General features: G+C 36.6%; 1 long non-coding RNA gene across 1 annotated transcript; it reads right to left on the reverse strand.

The window, feature by feature from the left end:
• Positions 1–373: 373 nt before the first annotated feature.
• LOC131788482 (uncharacterized) lies at positions 374–5,331 on the reverse strand. The gene is made up of 4 exons (XR_010718315.1): positions 5,073–5,331; positions 3,656–3,750; positions 2,875–2,939; positions 374–1,273 (listed from the first exon to the last, which is right to left on the reverse strand). It is a non-coding gene; the product is annotated as an uncharacterized lncRNA (long non-coding RNA).
• Positions 5,332–13,933: the final 8,602 nt, after the last annotated feature.

The following is a 13,933-nucleotide window of genomic DNA, read 5'->3' on the forward strand; positions in this document are numbered from 1 at the left end:
TGCTTATCAAAGAGGTGCTAACTAGAGAGGGTGTGCTTATAAGAGGGGCGTGCATATTAGAGAGGGGATGCTTCTTAGAGAAGGGGTGCTCATTTGAGGGGGTGCTTATCAGAGAGGGGGTGCTTATTGGAGAGGGGATGCTTATTTGAGAGGAGGTGCTTATTGGAGAGGAGATGCTTATTAGAGAGGAGGTGCTTATTAGAGAGGATGTGCTTGTTAGAGAGGAGGTGCTTATTAGAGAGGGGTGCCTATCAGATAGGGGGGTGCTTATTAGAGAGGGGGTTCTTATCAGAGAGGGGGTGCTTATTAGAGAAGGGGTGCTTATTAGAGAGGGGGTGCTTACCAGAGAGGGGGTGCTTATTACAGAGGAAGTGCTTATCATCTCCTTTCTAAAGAGGTAATTGTTCCACTGGAATAATGGTATTTGTAAGAGTCATCAATTCGGTGTCAATTCCACAATTTATTTCATCTGATCAACTACACTCAGCACCCTGCTTGAATACAATACCGTATGAGAAATCCTTACAAACAAGCAAGTGTCCAAGTCCATGACCTTAAAAATTCCAACAATATCCATAATGGTTCTGTGATGTTCTATTCCTTCAATGTAAGTCCAGTTAAAAGATCATCCGAAGAATAAAGGCAAAAATAACAAGCAATAAAAACACACATGCACTGAGGTTTGACCTTAGTGTTGAATGAAAAAACCTTGGCAGAGAGAGGGCCTAGTGCACAGGAAACCTAACATTTACAGTATTAAAAGATTAAATTTGGACAGATAGTTCAGATTACATTTGATGATTGAGTATGAAAGACACTAAACAGATAGTTGACAATAATTACTAATCATGTTCATGGGAAGTTTCTAGAAAGGTAATGAAACCTTTCCCATCCTTGCCTTGAACATAAAGACACCTATTGATAACATCAACACATTTCACATGCAAGAGACTTTCGCTTTCTTGAATGTATAAAATGTTGACAATTACATTTTGATGAACAATTTCCTTCAGGACTACATCCTGTGGTGAAGGAAGGTCTAGGCAAACAATCAATCCATTCAAGCCATACTCTGTGATCAATGCATAGGCAACATTTTAGAAGAGGAAGTAGCAAACCACTCTACCACTGCATTTCCTCCCATGTGCACAAAACTGGACAAGGTAGCTGCACGAATTTCCTTTTCTAGGATACATCATGCTGTGGAAGGTGGCATGATCTTTTGTCATCCTATAGGAAACCAAGTATTCTGGGACAGGACCACTTCTAAATGCTGTAAAAAAGACATTTTGAAACTGTGTCAGCATTTCAAAGTGCACAGGTTCATACAGCAGGATTCTCCCTTCTGTATACTAAACATGCACCCTGTAGGTTTGGCTTACTCCTAGTTTTTCCACCATTTAATTTCTTTGGGAGTCCTCTAGTTCCAGAGAACTGATTTACAAGGTGAGCGATAAATGCTTCAAATACAAAAGCAGAAGTGCTAAGGAACCATGGCTGGAAAGAGAAGTGGAATTAAGCATGGGAGTTGTATGAACACTCTTCAATACCATAAAGACTTGGTAAAAGTTTCACAAAGTTATCAACCAAAACTTGAGCCTCCTCTACACAAGGTTTGGAAATAGGAACTGAGTGCAGGAAATGAAGAGCAGTATAGTGCAAAGTGATAAAAGTGGTCTGTGCCAAATTCATCAGAAAGTACAGCATATTGAGGACATGCCAGTCCAGCAAAGAGGGCAAACAAACGAAATTCTGATGCTTTCCAGTGTTTTAATTCAGCAATACTACATGGCTTTCTGGTAAAGTCATATGGCACTTTGATAGAAAGGAACATGTTGTCTAGCTCATGACTAATTCCTAGCAAACTGTTTGAATCTGCAGCATACTGAAGATTGAACCACCATTTGAATAGCTGCATGTCTTTTCAGGATGCCTTTGCAAACACAATGCATCCAGTCAATAGGTAAATTGTCTGGAATGTCAGTCAATTGACAAAACACATTTTCTCCTTTAATGCCAAACACTGTGGTGCCTCTTGCCTCCACAATTCTCCCAAACATCCTGGTTTCTTGTGCTTTTCTGACAGCCACAGTACCAGAAGGCCAGTTTTCATACAGCCTTACATGTATTTGCCCATCAGAATGACTGTACCTCCCTGGATGTTTGCATGTATTGCAGCCAAATTTACCATTGTGCTGCTTAATATTATTTTAAAAGCAAGGCTTTGGCAGGCAGGTGTGGTATAACAGATTGGATTTTGCACACTGATGACACAAGTTCACATGTTTCATTGTTAAAATTACTACCATTTGCCATATTGAATAATTCACCGGTAAATGTTTCAAGAATGGTGGCACATGTGGTTTAGACTTCCCATGCCACAGTCCAGTAAGTAGGATGTTTTCAAGTTTGTATCTTTCTTGGGGAGGTAACTCCACAAGAAAACAGATAAGTGGCTTCTTAAACTTCTTGGACTTAATCAAGGGTGCCCCATCTGTGCTAACTACAATTAAAAGTGCTTTCTTTCCTCTGGCGCAAGGGTCATGCTGGATTAATTTTTTGGTACATTCTACCATTCTGTATGTCTCTTATGCAGTCTTCAGCTGGCAATTGTGCCTTAACCATTCTATAGTCTTTAATAAATTGCCAGTGTTCTGAAAATATATTATGAGGGAACAGTTTTAACTTTCCTTTATAACTTTGTAAGAGAACGATGAAAAAAAAAATTATTATATTAGTATGTGTGAAGTAGAAAGGGCTCTGACATCAATAGAAGTAGTTTCAAGCAGATGTCTGCACAGAAGATGGACAATCTTTTTAACAAATAGAAAACCTTTTGCAGGGTAGAAGAACTCCCCATGAAGTGAGACTCACCTTATAATATCCTTTTTCTCTTTCTGAAGTTTGTGATCCTCTTCAGATTCTTGCTTCCCTAATTTCTGTTATCAGAAGGTTCAATGAGTTATTAAAATAATAACAATAATAATGATAATAATAATCCCTGACCACTTCCCTAGTAGGGCTTCTCAGGGCCAATTCACACAAATTGTAAATAAACATTGCACAAACAAAGATCCCAACTAGTCATGGGGCAGACCAGTAAGCTTTTTACAAGCACAGCTTGGGAGTTAAACTTAGGGCAACCAAAAACAAAACAGTGAGTATTGGGGTGAAGAGCTGAACCTGAGACCACAAGACTAGTCCAGTGCCCTAACCACTCAACCACAATGCCTCCAAAATTTAATGCTCATAAAATTCACATGCATGTCATAGCAGCAATAATATTCCATATATTTTTTTTGAAGATACCAGCTTTTAGTAGTAAAATGAAGGCATAATGAAAACAACAAAGATCATCGGCAGAATTTTTTAGAACCCATTTAACTACTGGGAATAAACTGAGTCTGATTGAGCACCAGCATTTAACAACCTTTTAATCAAAATGACACTGTCAATATGTCAGTTAAGTCATGTTATTATATTTTACTCTATCATTCCTCATCTCTGGGTACTTCTCCTAGTTTTACACTTATTAAAAAAAAAAGAATGATATCAACTGGTCATTCTCAACAGTGATTTAGCTTTATTTAATCAAATATGGATCACATAACCAACATTCTAGTCCAACAGATTACCCAAGAATTTTCATTTTTACCTGCAGGATGTAGCTTCCTTAAAACAGGTTTATACAAATCCAGTATGTTGTCTGCTGAGGGTAGGTCATCTCAGCATCATCACTTCAATCTGCCTCTAAAAGTATCAGCATTTAATTGTCTGAGGAGTCATGCTGTGTAAAAGAGTCACTCAAATGACTGGATTAATTTGGCCATTGCTTACCCCATTATATATACATACCTGGTTTTTAGAGCCAATTGGACCAAGGGAAAACACAAACAAACTTAAGAAAAGATAGAAAATGAAAACTAAACCAGAAAAAAAATTACAGGAATTAAATGTTCATTTAACATAAAAATCACAAATTCTTGATTTTGAAAGAAGTTTTACAAATTAAGGTTCATTTAGTTTCTTCTCAAATTAATTTTCCACAATACACAGTTTATTAATTACAAACATTCTTAAGTCTCTTTGTCTACATGAAAGTGTTCCAGTGGACACTGAAACATGCTATGGGATAACTGATTATGAAACTTATTGCAAAAGATCAACTTTGGTGAGGTCTTGCAAAAGCAAGAGAAATCACAATTTCTGCCCTCTAATTTAAAATTTCTGGGGAGACCACTTGATGCCTTCAGAGCACAACTGAAACTCATAGGTTTCTCAATGTCTAACTTAGCTAAATTAAAAATCCGATAAGACGAATTGGCCAATTTACATTTAAATGCTACTGAGGTCAACTTTGTAGACCCCAATCAAAAATTTGAATTTTGTAAAAAGAGATTAACCGTCTATTATCTTTTAGCTCTTATTTCAATGCTTAAGAACCTGTGATGAGCAATCATTCTTGCAATAAATCACCATGATACAATCTTAAATTCATTTTGAATAAGAAAATCAGTAAACCAAAAAAAAAAAAAAAAAGGTGTTGCTCTTCTTGACCATAAATATGTTTACAATGCGGCTTTAAATGGGTGTGCAAGTCCTATAAATATAATCTCCTTCCAAACATAGCCATGCCTACTGATGTACATGGAAAATACATTTTGCATCTACGTCAATCTATATACTGAAGGTCACAGTTAATATTATCGATTTCCCGCCTTACTTCCTGACCAATATTGAAGAATGTAACACGACTTGGATCACGCTATATTTCAAAGAGAGGATTTTTAATGTTCAAAATAATCGCTTCCATTTCGTGGTGTTTGTTGTGACTAACGAAAACAAAACAAAAAAAATCGAAGGGTTGGTGCATGTTAGGGTAGTTCATTTGAGTTATCCAACGGGGTTAAGTCCAACGGACTGGAGCTCATTTTTTTGTCCATCACCCCATTCCTTAGTGATCAGTGCAACATTTGTTAAAACATGAGTAAGAAACGTTCCTATGTAATAACATACATTTCATAGACACTGAATCGGTTCTATCTAGAAAAAGTTCTTTGAAAATCTCTCACCTGCCGAGGGGTTCGTGGTAAACATTAGAATTTCATCATGGTAGAAAGACGTTACTTGACACATCCGATGTACAAGGTGAAGATCAGACGAGTTTTTAGAACAGGTCATCATCATACGTCATCAAATGTAACAAAACTGTCGAAATAAACTGACTGTTTAGTGCGACATCGGTTCCTAAACAGTTATAAACTCATGGCAGCTCGTCCGCCATTTTGAATGTGGCTGTCAAGAAACTGGGTCGAGAGCTAGTCTAGGCCAATCAGAAAGAAGTCACCGTGTTAAAAGAAATCTGGGTGCTTAACTTCAACGAATCTGGATTTTGATTTTGAAATCGGGAATTTGGATTTTACGTTAAAACACATAAGCTAAAAACGACTCATAGTGGATCTCAATTAAGAAATCCAACTCCGGATCCTGGATCTGGATTTTTTCCAAGAACGACTTTCAACGTTGAGAAATCCATCCTCAAAGTGGATCTCAATTAAGAAATCCAACCGCGGATCCCATGGATCTTTATGTTTTGCGTTCTTCCAGGAAATCCAAAAAGGATCTCTTCAAGGAGGGGTCTCAATGAGGTTAACCGGAGGTTATAAAACGAAAAAAAAAATGAGCTCTGGATTTTTTTAGTGGAAATCGACCTGAAGGACAGACTTTTCAGCGTCGAAATCTGATTTTGCTATTCATTTTTTTACTGCAAAATCTGTATTTCAAAATTTTTATTCGGATTTACCAATCGAAAGCACCCAGAAATTAGCGCCTTTTTCCCAATACTCCACCAGTATTCGCGGTTATTTTGGACTCTTGAATAGAATGATTTTTTTAAATAGCCAACAACTTTAAGGCTTTTCAACTATCTAATTAAGGCCATCCTCGGCAGTAAGTTTCTTCAAAATTGGTTCACCGATGTCTCCACTTTCTGGGAAATTTTCTCACCGACAATAACACTTGAAATAGTCAAGAGAAAATAATGGCCTTTATTCTGTCTTGAAACATTAAAATCATTCTTGATTCACCTTCAGCAAAATGCATTTGAGTGATCGATATACGCAGATAAGCCGATAGACGAGGTTTAAAAGAACCGATCCAACTATTATAGGCTTACCTCTTTGATGATCATTGGTTTGATGACGGCAGTGGAAGACAACAATACTATCTATTCTTCTTAAAGGAACTGAAACCGAGTGATTTCTTTCTTTGTTTATAAAAGTTTATTAAAATTACATTTCTACTACCGTGTTTTCAGATTTCAAAGCCAAAAGAATTCAAGAGGTAAGAAGTTGACTATTGACGCTGCCATTTTCAAAGTCAACATAGTAATCTGGCCGCAAGCTATCGACTCGCGAAAACCACATCGAGCGGTTCACAAACAGCTGCTACTCTGACCATAAAAAAAGAAAAGATCATTAGTCGTACCAAAAAAAATATATTTTTTGTAGCATCTAATTATTAAGGCAGATCATCATTGGGAGAAAAAGCGTGGTCAATGTCATCATTTCATAACAATGTACTTCTCCCTAGCTGAGATGAAAATTATATGGTTTTCGGAATTAGTGATGGAGTTTCCATTCAGCTGATATTCTTCAGCTGGTAAGAGAAATCTGAAAATCACAAAGCGCAGTCAAAGTCATTATCTTATAATAATGTACTTCCTATTTAGACGAAAATTATATGGTTTTTAAAACTGGAGATGGAATTTCCATTCAGCTGATACTGATCTTTAAGCTGGTTAAAGGAAATCTGAAAACAAAATTCCCTCACAACAGGGCTCCTCTTCACATATCTTCAAACACAAACAAACAATTTAGAAAGACAAAATGAAAGTAATGATTAATTGGACAGTGCTGTCAGGTAGTCTTAGATTGAGCAACGAACCAAACAAGCCGGAAAGATGGAATTGAGGGAGTTGTACACAAATGAATGAGGGCGCTGCACATGAAACCAAAGTCGACCAAGAGATCATGAAGTGATGATATTGATTTATTTATAAATCAGTTTTTTTTAACTCTGACAATAGGTCAAGGGCCTCAGTTGAGAACAATAGCTGTGTATGTCCATGAAGAAGTTTATCAAATATGGCTCAAATGAGTTTGTGAATTAGCAGTCTTTCAAACTTCTTCTTTGCCATTGCTAAATTGACCACAACGTTTTCCCAAAAAACATCTTTATGCCCTGGAAAAAATTAATTTATTAGAAAGTTTAGTAGCCCACTAGCATGTATATTTACATGCAACCTCTTTTTTACTGTATTAAAGCGCGTTGATAAGGCAGGATTGAGGTTTTATCTCTACCTTTTCCCCTTTTTAATGGCAAACATTTTTATCTTGAAAGTTTATACGACAGTGTTGCAGACAGCGAAAAAGAAAAAAAAGAAAAAGAAAAAGAAAGAAAGAGTTTCGTTGGCGAGTTTGTTATTATTATTTTTTATTCAGATTAATTTTTTTCGGGTGTACAGGATTGCGGGATTTTAGTATTTTCGTCAAATTGTTGTTATAGACCGAGACAAAAACCTCAAAACTAAAGGACTTAAGCTCATATTCAGCCATCTTGACCTCGCACTTTGTCAAAAAAGTGTATCTACAAATCCTGGTCATTTAAGTATACTTCGAAAAGGAGTTTTCTCTTTTCCTCTCCTATGATATCTTTTGGTATTCACATGAGACGTGGGTGATCTGTTCAATTAACTAATCGTGTTTTTTAGACACCTTGAACTTGACAATTGGGTTGACATGGACACTCTTTCGAAGTTCAGTTGAGTTTTTGGTAGCATGAACGTGTGTCATGTTACCTGTCATCAATCTAAAACTTGTTGGCCCATTACTTGCTAATGCGCAATCTGATTGGCCATTCGTGTCCAACTGTCAATACAGCCTGTGTAGAGTTTCCTGTTGGAATTAGACTAAAGACTAAGACCACTGTTTTTGAATGTATAATAATAATGATAGTAATAATAATAAAAATAATAATTGTAATAACGGTTTATTAATAGCATTTCCATGGGTAAAATGGCTTTACATCTGTTACACAAACATAAAATTGGATATTACAATAAAATTAACCAAAAAAAAATGCTATCAATCAGAATTACTTATAATCATATCTACATGCGCATCTCTACGAAATATCTACTGCAGCTTTTAAAATTTTATGAGTTTCTTTCGAAAAGGTGCTAAAGTCCGGGCAGGATTTCACCGCAGCCAGGAGGGAGTTAAAACGCTTAGCGGCACAGTCTTGAAATGTGCCTGACTCCAGTGGTATTTTAAGGTTAATAGGTTCGCTGGAACGTAAGCATCTACCGTGTTGTACAGTTTCAAGCCTCATATTCCTGGGCCAATGTTCGTCATACAGGGCTTCGTGTGCTGCTTTAAGTAAATGCCAGTCCCGACGCTCACTCATTGGTAACCAGCCTAATTTAAATAGAGAATTCACAGAGTTCACATAGTGACCTGTGACAAAGCTGGCAGCGGAAAACTGAATATACTGAAGCTTTTAAAGCAGATTTTCACTGAGCGGGTAAAATACAATGTCACTAAAGTCTAAGCGTGATAGAACTAACGATTCGGCAAGGTCCTTCCTCAACTTATAATTAGTGAAGTTCTTGACTTTTTTAAGCGTGGCTAAGGTACCATAACATGAAGCAGCTAAATGTTTCATACGGTCGTCCCATTTGAGGTTACTGTCGACGTTAACCCCGAGCAACTTTCTAGATTCGACTCGCTCAAGAGAGTTGTCTCCGACAGTGAAATTAAGTGCGCAATCTGCTAATTTGTGATGGGATGACATTTGCTGGGTGGAGAGAACCATTAATTTGGTCTTATTAGGGTTTAAGGTACGGTTAGAGTCCTAAGACCATGATCCAAGTTTGGTAAGGGATTCGTTTAAATCGCACGTCGTTGATTCCAATTCCCTTACTGCACAGTGGGTGTAGAGGGATGTGTCATCAGCGTACTGAGAACAAGATGTGAATAGATCGAGGTTGTCTCGGAGGTCTGATACATACAAATTGAAGATCATCGGCCCGAGGATCGATCCTTGAGGTATTCCAAACTGTGACAATTTGTGGTGTGATTTAGTGTCATCAATTTGTACGAATTGTGTTCCACCAGATAAATAGCTGAGGAGTCACTTTAAATAATTTTTGGAGAAGCCGAGTTTGTAGAATTTCTTTAGCGTCGTCTTGAAACAAACCGTATCAAAAACCTTAGAAAAATCGGTGAGAACCATCAAGGTGACCTCTTTCCTTTTCATAGCGAGCTTTATATCATCTCTTATTCCAAGAAGGGCAGTAGTGGTAGAGTTTCCTTCACGGAAACTGGAAATGTTATCACGAAGAAGAGAGACGCTATTTGCGAACTCCGACATCAGCCAGCCGACCAACCTTTCGAACACCTTAGACAACACCGGTAATATCGAGATTGGTCTTAGTTCGTCATTGGTCGTTGGGTTGTCTACCTTGGGTATGGGCGACACTCTGGCGATCTTCCAAAGCTTTGGGAAGTATGCTTCAGTTATACAACTGTTAATGATTCAAGTAAGGGGGCCCGCCAAGTGGTCAGCCACTAGCTCTATGAATACAGTTGGAATCTGATCGACTCTCGAGGAACAATCGGTTTGAAGAAAGCAATTAAAGGAAGATGAACCACCTTCGAATGTGCAGGTGCTTATTTGAGGGTGCGCTTATTAAAGAGGGGATACTTATCATAGGGGAGGTGCTTATCAGAGGGGATTGTTCATCAAAGGGGGGGGGGTAATTATTAAAGAGAGGGTGCTTGTTAGAGGGGGCGTTTATTAGAGGGAGTGCTTCTTAGAGAAGGTGCTTATTAGAGAGGGACCTTATTAGAAAGGAGGTGCCTATCACAGAAGGAGTGCTTTAGCATGAGGGCGCCAAATCGAATCATTACGGTACTGATCACTTGGTACAGTACCTGTTTTTAAAAACAGTAAAAAAAAGCTATTGATTTTAACAGTTGACTCATTAGTTCATGCTATCTTATTACTCACTTGTTTAGGCATAGCATCCTTTGTCGTAATTCTTTGAAACATTTTAATTTCATCAGTCATACAGTCCACTTTGTTCCTACATTTCTTAATGGTCATTTCTTGCTCTTCCTGTTTCCGCAACACGTCTTGAGTTCATTTTTACATATCCAAGAGGCAATCCAACTGTTTTACATCTTCTGCGAAAGTATCATCAATAATTAATTATTTTATGATGAGCAGTCATAAGGGACACTCTGTCTGTTTTGGTTCTTCAAACTGACAGTGTTAATCAATCAACCTTCCAGAATAGAGAGTGATTCCAACGGTACTTCTTTACTACGCTCTGTAATTTGTCTGCAGAACCTAAGTAACTTGTGAAATCTTAAAATTTAAGATGCAAAGGAAAAAAAAACACTCACCATAAAGGTAGCAATGTTTACCAGTGATGCCCTTGGTTATCTGAAGTGAGAATCCTTATCGACAACTTGTGATATTTTGGACACAGGCAGGGCAGTTGGCTTTTTACAAAGCGGAACCTGTGAGTTAAACTAGGAGCAACCAAAAACAAATCCAGTGAGCAACAGGGTGAAGAGCTGAACTCAGAACCACATGAGCACAAGTCAAGTGCCCCAACCACTCGACCATAATGTCTCCAATAATGCTGGCAAAATTCATGTGATTGTCACATTTACAATTATAATATTCCACATATATTTTAAGATACAAGGTGTAGTAAAATGAAGGCTCATGGAGCACTACAAAGATCATTGGCAGACTTTTTAAGAAACTAACTAATAACTAGGCTTGAACTGAGCCAATTGAGCACTAGGATTAAAAAACCTGTCATTAAAAATGAGACCATCAGTGTGTCAGAAAAGTCATGATACTTGTATCATATTTTACTCTGTCTTTTCTCATTGCTGTGTTCTTCTCCTAGTTTTACATTTATTTAAAAAAAAAAAGAATGGTTTCCTCTTGTTATTCTCAACAGTGATTTTGCTGTACTTAATCACAGACAGATCACATTACCAAAATATTTAGAACAGATTACCCAAGAATTTTCATTTTTGCCTTCATGAAGTAGCTTCCTTAAAAAAGTACAAACAAATCTGGCATGTTGTCCATTGCACCCAAACTTTTGCTGCTTAAGTCATCTCAGCATCATTATCACTTCAATCTGCCTTTAAAAAAATCAGCATTTAATTATTATAATTATTATAAATATATTATGCCACGAAAAAAAATTTGCCCAAATGACTAGAATAATTTGGCCACTGCTTACCCTGTAAAAACTATAAAAACCAGGTATATAATTATATAATATATAATTATATACCTGGTTTTTATAGCCAATTGGACCAAGGGAAAAAACAACCAAACTTAAGAAAAATGTTCGTAAAATGAAAACAGTTAAGGGAGGAAAAAATAACAGGACTTAAATGTTGATTTAACATAAAAATCCTGATTTGATTCTGGTTGAATGATGAATGTAGACTTTATCATCTTTACACTTTCCTCACCTGTTGAAAATTTTCAAAAAGGTTTTCCTGCTCTGCATCAGTTATATTGACCAACATTCCTTCAGCACTTTGAACAAAAACTTGTTGAAGGACTAAAAATGAAAAGGAGAGCAAGACATGAAAAAAGTGAGTTTCTGTCAAAGGAGCCTTTACATACATGTATGTCAGTTTTACATGAAGGAAGAAGCAGTGTTGTCTAGTCCTTGGCACAACTTCAAGCTCTTCACTCTCTTACTTAAAGGATTTGTTCTCAGCTGCTGTGAGTTCAACCACACCGTACCAAACTACAATTTGCACATTGTGAATAACATGCCTACTTGGAAATTGACTAACCCCCACTTTCTTGCCTTAATGAGACCATAAAAAACTCCATGCAGTTCAACCAATTGTTAATGTCTTGATTCAGAGTTAAAATACATGCAAATATTGAGGTGATTCCTCAGTTTATCACCATGCATCCTGTATTGTGCATTAAAATCATGTAATCAGGGGAATGAGGATGTGCACATTCCAAGAACATGGTATTGCTTTTCAATCCATGGACCAGGTAAAAAGGTACACTGGTCTTTAGATCTTGAATGAGTACAGTGACCTAATTATAATGTTTATTGTATAATTTTGGTGTACCATTTCTCTCCTTTAAATTAGGGATTTACCAAAATTCTTCAAAGGGGAAAAAAGATAAAGCTAAAAGCATGCACATAGCCCTTTATTTGAGGATGCAAATTAAGATCTTGAAAGAAACGACCCAAGGAACATTTCGAGTCTATGTCATTTAAATTTGCCTGATTTTCCCACAAATTATACATCAGATTGTTCCATATGCTCCAAACTTTCTACCTACTGTATCAAGTTTCTTTAAAGGGTTACTTTAAAAACCCTTGCTTCCACCTGCAGCAAAATGTCCCGTGAACTGATGAAATGACACACATGATTAGTGCAGGCATAACTTAATGGGGTATGTTTGGCCCATTAAACTTCTAAACAAACACAGTGACTTATCTTTTTAAAAATTAATGTACTTTTCAAAAAAGACATTTACAAGGAACATTTAAGGAAAGTTTAAGGAAAATTGTGCAATAAATTTTTTTTCAGAGGAATTACCTTAACTAAATTAGTCTTTTTTAAAGAAAGATACTGAATGCTCTTCTTTTTTCCAGATTTAATTTGTTCACACAAAATAAACCATGCCAATTCATTAAAGTTCTCTTGCAAAGAAAAGCAAAGGTGACTATAATCTTCAAGCAAAGTGCTTCAGTTATAGTTTAAAAGGCACTCAATAACAGAGACATTCTGTAACTTGTTCTAATTTATGCGAAAATTCTTCATTTTAAAAGAAGTTTTACAAATTAAGGTTCATTTACTTTCTTTTCAAATTCATTTCCTACACCACACAGTTTATAAATAAAAACATTCCTAAGTCTCTTTGTCTACGAGAAAGTGTTATAGAGGACAGAAACACGCTAAGGGACATTGTAACTGATTATGATGAAACTTGTTGCAAAAGATACTTTGGTGAGATATTCTAAAAGCCACAGAAATTACAATTTCTGCATTTAACTTTACAAATTTTAGGGGAGACCACTTGATGCCTGCAGAACACAACTGAAACTTAGGTTTCTCAATGTCCATACCTTAGCTTAATTAAAGATCTGTTATGATATGCAAAAAACCTTCCGGACATCAACGTTTGCTTTTTCTTTCTTATGTAACTCTCAACTGTTATGTAACTTTCTGGACTGGTTATGTAATCACTTCGGACTACTCACGTGTCAGTTCTCGGGTTACACGACAAAAAACATTTTTATAATAAGAGAGTCGCTATCGCGTTGTTGTTGTTTCGTTAGCTCTAAAGGTAACCTGCCTCTCAAGTAATTAAAGTTTGTGTTCAAAGAAGCTTACTGGACTCAGACTCACTATCTTGCTCTCTCGCGTCTTAAAGGACAAAACTAGATCTGATGAGACGAATTGGCCAACTTACATTTAAATGCTATTGAGGTCAACTTTGAAGAACCCAATCAAAAATTTGAATCTATAAAAGGGATTAACCTTCTATTATTTTATAGCTCTATGCTTAAGAGCTTATGATAAGCAACCTTTCTTGCAACAAATCACCATGATAGAACCTTAAATTCATTTAGAATAAGAAAATCAGAAAAAAATGAAAAGAAAAAAAGGTGTTGCTCTTATAGACCATAAATATGTTTACAATGCGGCTTAAAATGGGTGTGCAAGTCCTATAAATATAATCTCCTTCCAAACATAGCCATGCCAACTCACGTACATGGAAATATATTTTATATTTGCGTCAATCTATATACTAAAGGGCATTTTAATATTATCGATTTCTCTCCATACTTCAT

This window comes from Pocillopora verrucosa, chromosome 1 (genome assembly GCF_036669915.1).
Source record: "Pocillopora verrucosa isolate sample1 chromosome 1, ASM3666991v2, whole genome shotgun sequence".
Taxonomy (NCBI): domain Eukaryota; kingdom Metazoa; phylum Cnidaria; class Anthozoa; order Scleractinia; family Pocilloporidae; genus Pocillopora; species Pocillopora verrucosa.